Source organism: Electrophorus electricus, chromosome 8, assembly GCF_041902795.1.
Source record: "Electrophorus electricus isolate QZ-2024a chromosome 8, ASM4190279v1, whole genome shotgun sequence".
Lineage (NCBI taxonomy): Eukaryota > Metazoa > Chordata > Actinopteri > Gymnotiformes > Gymnotidae > Electrophorus > Electrophorus electricus.
In genome coordinates, this window is record NC_137504.1 from 33,595,001 (window position 1) to 33,602,500 (window position 7,500).

Genomic DNA, 7,500 nt, shown 5'->3' on the forward strand with positions numbered 1-7,500 from the left:
GTTACAGCCGTTTCTTCCCCAGAAGCAGCTGCTCTCAGCTGACCCGGTTAAACTGTCTTCCCTTCAAACGTGCCGCTAGCACGCACCCACCTGCACAAACACACCACACCTGCCTTACACATCGAGCATGCACTTGGGTAATGGAGATTTGTCTGATGGCTCTGGACACTGCAGCACTCATTCAATACCATTCATTTCTGGGAGGAAGCCAAATAACAGGAGCTTCCAAAAATTATTGTAAAATACAATTATTATACGATACGATAATAATCTAAAAATACCAGTATGTACCAGTGAAACCACCATACAGAGATGATGACCAGTATGTACCAGTGAAACCATCATACGGAGACAATACCAGTATGTAATAGTGAAACCATCAAACAGAGACAATACCAGTATGTACCAGTGAAACCATCATACGGAGACAATACCAGTATGTACCAGTGTAACCATCATACAGAGACAATGACCAGTATGTACCAGTGAAACCATCATACAGAGACAATGACCAGTATGTACCAGTGAAACCATCATACAGAGACAATACCAGTATGTACCAGTGAAACCATCAAACAGAGACAATGACCAGTATGTACCAGTGAAACCATCATACAGAGACAATACCAGTATGTACCAGTGAAACCATCATACAGAGACAATACCAGTATGTACCAGTGTAACCATCAAACAGAGACAATGACCAGTATGTACCAGTGAAACCATCATACAGAGACAATACCAGTATGTACCAGTGAAACCATCATACAGAGACACATGACCAGTATGTACCAGTGTAACCATCATACAGAGACAATACCAGTATGTACCAGTGAAACCATCATACAGAGACAATGACCAGTATGTACCAGTGTAACCATCAAACAGAGACAATGACCAGTATGTAACAGTGAAGCCATCGTACCATAAAAATAAAAATAACTTAAATTAAAAAAGCAATCTCACCAAAAGAACAGACACAGTACAAACACAAACAACAACCAAACCAAAAGCAGTTAGCTCTGGAGACTTTTCTGGTTATTGTTTCCTGCTTTATTTTCTAAAAAGAAAAAATATTTTCTTACAATTTGAATGAATAATATTTCCATATGCATGGACATTCAAATAAGAAAATTGATATATAGAAAACTGATGATAGAGACATTATTTCTGGGGTATTTATGTAATATAATAGAGATTATATATCTGTGTATATTTACGTATTTATTTATTGTGAATTCTTTCCTTTGCCAAAGGGTGCAGTGATGTTAGTCTGAACCAGTCACCTCCAGAGGGGTCAGTCTGAACCAGTCACCTCCAGTGATGTTAGTCTGAACCAGTCACCTCCAGTGATGTTAGTCTGAACCAGTCACCTCCAGAGGGGTCAGTCTGAACCAGTCACCTCCAGAGGGGTCAGTCTGAACCAGTCACCTCCAGTGATGTTAGTCTGAACCAGTCACCTCCAGTGATGTTAGTCTGAACCAGTCACCTCCAGTGATGTTAGTCTGAACCAGTCACCTCCATTGATGTTAGTCTGAACCAGTCACCTCCAGAGGGGTCAGTCTGAACCAGTCACCTCCATTGATGTTAGTCTGAACCAGTCACCTCCAGTGATGTTAGTCTGAACCAGTCACCTCCAGAGGGGTCAGTCTGAACCAGTCACCTCCAGTGATGTTAGTCTGAACCAGTCACCTCCAGTGATGTTAGTCTGAACCAGTCACCTCCAGAGGGGTCAGTCTGAACCAGTCACCTCCAGAGGGGTCAGTCTGAACCAGTCACCTCCAGTGATGTTAGTCTGAACCAGTCACCTCCAGTGATGTTAGTCTGAACCAGTCACCTCCAGTGATGTTAGTCTGAACCAGTCACCACCATTGATGTTAGTCTGAACCAGTCACCTCCAGAGGGGTCAGTCTGAACCAGTCACCTCCATTGATGTTAGTCTGAACCAGTCACCTCCAGTGATGTTAGTCTGAACCAGTCACCTCCAGAGGGGTCAGTCTGAACCAGTCACCTCTAGTGGGGTCAATTTGAACCAGTCACCTCCAATGGGGTCCGTGTGAACCAGTCACCTCCAGTGGGGTCAGTCTGAACCAGTCACCTCCAGTGATGTTAGTCTGAACCAGTCAACACCAGTGGGGTCTGTGTGAACCAGTCACCTCTAGTGGGGTCAGTCTGAACCAGTCACCTCCAGTGGGGTCCATGTGAACCAGTCACCTCCAGTGGGGTCTGTGTGAACCAGTCACCTCCAGTGATGTTAGTCTGAACCAGTCACCTCCAGTGGGGTCCGTGTGAACCAGTCACCTCCAGTGGGGTCTGTGTGAACCAGTCACCTCCAGTGATGTTAGTCTGAACCAGTCACCTCCAGTGGGGTCCGTGTGAACCAGTCACCTCCAGTGACGTGAGTCTCTGAACCTGTGCAGTAAAATGTTTTTGTCAGTAAAATGCTGAACTAGCCAATCAGAATGCACACAGCCACGCTGCATGTGTGAGAGATCTCCTGTGGAATTATAATGAGTTCAACTATAGCGCCTCCCACAATCCCAAGGGGGCTTCACATTTTACACAAAAAAAGTAGCTCAGCCTGAAGGAGGCAGCAGTGTGCCCCCGCTGCTCCGAGAGTCGGAGAAACAGCCACTCCACCCGTCAAACTACACTGGATGAATCAGGAGTTATCCTGACTGATGAAGCGATGAAGCAATGAAGTGATGAAGGACACGTTTCTGTTTGATTATTTTTCTTCTCATTCTTCGACGATATTCCGCACAGCTGGGAATTCCTTGTGTCTCCGACAGTATTCCGCATATCTCCGTATCAATAACGTTTAACTCTCGGTATCTGCGAGGGAAAACAGGGCGGTGCAGAGTGAGCTATGAGAGTGAGGAGACATGGATCTGCCTCAACACAGACGCTACACCTGTCCTTCAGCTCAACGAGACGGATCACCGGTGGGGGTTTTTTTGTTCCAGCTTTTTCACAGTGTTTTTGCTGCTGCGCGGAGAAGGTCACGTCATGGCTCCTGCCAGAAGAGGACAGTTCACGTTGGAGATTTAGCAAAGAGGTCTGACAGGTGGGCCCGTTTTCTCCCCGGCGGTCCAACCGGAGGTCCAGTCTGGGGGCTTTGCGGCAGACGTGATGCCAGCTGTGTGTCAAGCGGTCCTGAGGCAGAGCCCGGAAGGCACGCCTACTGAGCTCCTATGGTACACCCAATGGGACAAGGACACGCCCACTGGGCCACAAGGACACACCCACTGGGCCAGAAGGACACACCCACTGCACCAGAACGACACAAAGACATGTCTCCTGGGCCAGAATTACATGCTCGGACAGCACCAGCAGTATTGCCCATGGGCCACTGAGCTGGGACAGCACGCCCACAGAGGCCAAACAGCACCACCCACTAAAACTGTATAGCACTGCCCACTGGGCCCAGACATCATGATGGAAGAGAGAGATCTGAGAAACCAGGAGGTGAAGACACAACAGAGGTCATGTGATGCTTGAGGTTGAGGTCAACTAACATGTCTCAGACTTGGAGACCATCTAACACACCTCAGACAGACCTGGAGACCATCTAACACACCTCAGACAGACTTAGAGATCATCTAACATGTCCCAGACAGATCTGTGAGGCACTCATGGGGTGTTTGGAAAAGTTCCGTACTAGTTTAGGAATATTAAGACGAGGCACTGGGATTAGTGTTGCTGTGTTTTGTAGGTTGGGTTTGGTTCCGTGAGATCCCCACTGCATCCGTGTGTGTCTGGTATCTGAACCGTGTCTTAACTAGAAAACAGTAAACAATTAATAAACAATTCCATTTAGAATAAATACACTTTAGATTTACAACTGCACGTACACACGCACACACACACACACACACACACACACACACACACACACACACAATGAGCTCTAACCACACACACACACACACACTCACACACACACACACACACACACACACATACATGCACACAGCAACTGCCAAGTGACTAGAAAATCTATGTAATTATTCAACTCACTAGACAGCAGACAGGAGAGTGAGAGAGACTGATAGAACAGACAGAGAAAGAAAGGAAGAGAGAGGGAGAGAGAGAGAGAGGGAGAGAGAGAGAGAGAGAGAGAGAGAGGGAGAGAGAGAGAGAGAGAGAGAGAGGGAGGAAGCATGTGGGAGGAATAAGGAAGCGTTCACATTCGTTAAAAAGCAGAAGTCACTTCTCTGGGGTGGGCAGAGCCGAGGCGGTAAGCACTAGACAGAGAGAATGACAGAAGTTCACGGAGAGAAAGTGAGGGAAAACAAGAGCGTGATAAACATTTGGGCAGCTACATGGCTTTGGCTCTGGTTCCACTTTAAGAAGAGCTAATGTTGCTGTGGAGAGGTGGAGGAGACTGGGATTACACGCATGCACCTCAGTGCAAACGCTGATAGGTTTTCAACTTAACCGTGTGGGTTAAAACCGCAAAACGTGTCGCGCATCAGTGCACGGTGCTCCAGAGACAAGCACACAAAGACACACAGCGGAGTTTGGAAAGACACGTCTCTGAAATGGCTGTCTGCACTTCCTATTGTATCACTGTGTGTGTGTGTGCGTGTGGTTAGATCTCACTGTGTGTGTGTGTGTGTGTGTGTGTGAGTGTGTGTGTGTGGTTAGATCTCACTGTGTGTGTGTGTGTGTGTGTGTGTGTGTGTGTGTGTAGTTAGAGCTCTGTGTGTGTGTGTGAGTGAGTGTGTGGTTAGAGCTCTGTGTGTGTGAGTGTGTGTATGTGTGTGTGAGTGTGTGTGTGAGTGAGTGTGTGTGTGTGATCAGAGCTCTGTGTGAGTGTGTGTGTGTGTGTGTGGTTAGAGCTCTGTGTGAGTGTGTGTGTGTGAGTGTGTATGTGTATAGTTAGAGCTCTGTGTGTGTGTGTGTGTGTGTGTGAGTGTGTATGTGTATAGTTAGAGCTCTGTGTGTGTGTGTGTATGTGTGTAGTTAGAGCTCTGTGTGTGTGTGTGTGTATGTGTATAGTTAGAGCTCTGTGTGTGTGTAGTTAGAGCTCTGTGTGTGTGTGTGTATGTGTGTAGTTAGAGCTCTGTGTGTGTGTAGTTAGAGCTCTGTGTGTGTGTGTATGTGTGTAGTTAGAGCTCTGTGTGTGTGTATGTGTGTAGTTAGAGCTCTGTGTGTGTGTATGTGTGTAGTTAGAGCTCTGTGTGTGTGTGTGTGTATGTGTGTAGTTAGAGCTCTGTGTGTGTGTGTATGTGTGTAGTTAGAGCTCTGTGTGTGTGTGTGTGTGTAGTTAGAGCTCTGTGTGTGTGTGTATGTGTGTAGTTAGAGCTCTGTGTGTGTGTATGTGTGTAGTTCGAGCTCTGTGTGTGTATGTGTGTAGTTAGAGCTCTGTGTGTGTGTATGTGTGTAGTTAGAGCTCTGTGTGTGTGTATGTGTGTAGTTAGAGCTCTGTGTGTGTGTGTGTGTAGTTAGAGCTGTGTGTGTGTGTGTATGTGTATAGTTAGAGCTCTGTGTGTGTGTAGTTAGAGCTCTGTGTGTGTATGTGTGTAGTTAGAGCTGTGTGTGTGTATGTGTGTAGTTAGAGCTCTGTGTGTGTGTATGTGTGTAGTTAGAGCTCTGTGTGTGTGTATGTGTGTAGTTAGAGCTCTGTGTGTGTGTGTGTGTGTGTATGTGTGTAGTTAGAGCTCTGTGTGTGTGTGTGTGTGTATGTGTGTAGTTAGAGCTCTGTGTGTGTGTGTGTATGTGTGTAGTTAGAGCTCTGTGTGTGTGTATGTGTGTAGTTAGGGCTCTGTGTGTGTGTGTGTGTATGTGTGTAGTTAGAGCTCTGTGTGTGTATGTGTGTAGTTAGAGCTCTGTGTGTGTGTGTATGTGTGTAGTTAGAGCTCTGTGTGTGTGTATGTGTGTAGTTAGAGCTCTGTGTGTGTGTGTATGTGTGTAGTTAGAGCTCTGTGTGTGTGTGTGTGTAGTTAGAGCTCTGTGTGTGTGTGTATGTGTGTAGTTAGAGCTCTGTGTGTGTGTATGTGTAGTTAGAGCTCTGTGTGTGTGTATGTGTGTAGTTCGAGCTCTGTGTGTGTGTGTATGTGTGTAGTTCGAGCTCTGTGTGTGTGTGTGTATGTGTGTAGTTAGAGCTCTGTGTGTATGTGTGTAGTTAGAGCTCTGTGTGTGTGTGTGTGCATGCGTGTGTGCACGTGTGTGTTCTGAAAATAAATTTGACTAGAGGCTGCAGTCTACACATGCAAATCTTCCTGCCCTATGAAATCTTCTTTGTTCTTCAAACCCTCCAGTGACTAACCCAGCACCTTCACCCACTCTGCCACTCAGAGAGGTCTGGGGATTGATTTCACAGTCCTGGGATTGATTTTGGTTCCTTGAGTAGTGAAAGCTAGAAGCAACTGTAGTTTGTAAGCATTTGTGGGGCATTTAGTGGATGTGTTGCGGGACGTTTAGGAGACATTTACCGGAAGCATGCACAACATTTCTGGGATGTTTTGGGGACAACGACAGGACATTTAGGGGCATTTACAGGATGTTTAGGGGACTTTTACTGGAAGGTTGCAGGAAGTTTAGGGGACGTTTATGGGACATTTGGGGGACATTACTGATCCAGGGTTTTAGACACTGTGCCCCCCCCAACAGCCTGCAGGGGAAAGAGAGAATAGATGACACACTTTCCTAAAGTTTCCACTGTCCCCAGGGGGAATGTGAAAACACACACACACACACACACACACACACACACACACACACACACACACACACACACACACACACACACACACACACACACACAGAGGGACAGAGAGGTACAGTTACACAGACAGACAGGCACTGCTCACCTGAGATGCACCCTTCAATCTTGGCTCATACAGAGACAATGATTAGACTTTAATTACTGGGCACGTTGACAAAACAGAGCGTGTGTGTGTGTGTGTGTGTGTGTGTGTGTGTGTGTGTGTGTGTGTGTGTGTGTGTGCATGGGTGTGTGTATGTGTGCGCTTCACGTTATCTCATATTTCCATCCCAAACATTTAGCTCGCTCTGTGCTAGGTAAGCATGACCGTTAATGTCATTAATATTAATGCACATATTTACATGTCTAAGTGGAGCCCAATATGGCACCACTCATTAAATAATTAATTTGATTGTGTGCATATTCATAAGGGTTCCGTTTCCAGGCACAGAGCTTTAACACCCAACAGATGTCAATTACAGCGTTCAGTGGCTAATGTAGAACAGCCCTGGATCATCTGCAACCCCAGAGAGGGGGAGAGTGCGCCCTCTACAGGACCCCCACACACAGACACACAGAACTACCGCACACAGACACACACAACCAACCACACACAGACACACAGAACTACCGCACACAGACACACACAACCAACCACACACAGACACACAGAACTACCACACACAGACACACACAACTACCACACACAGACACACACACAACCAACCACACACAGACACACACAACTACCACACACAGACACACACAACCAACCACACACAGACACA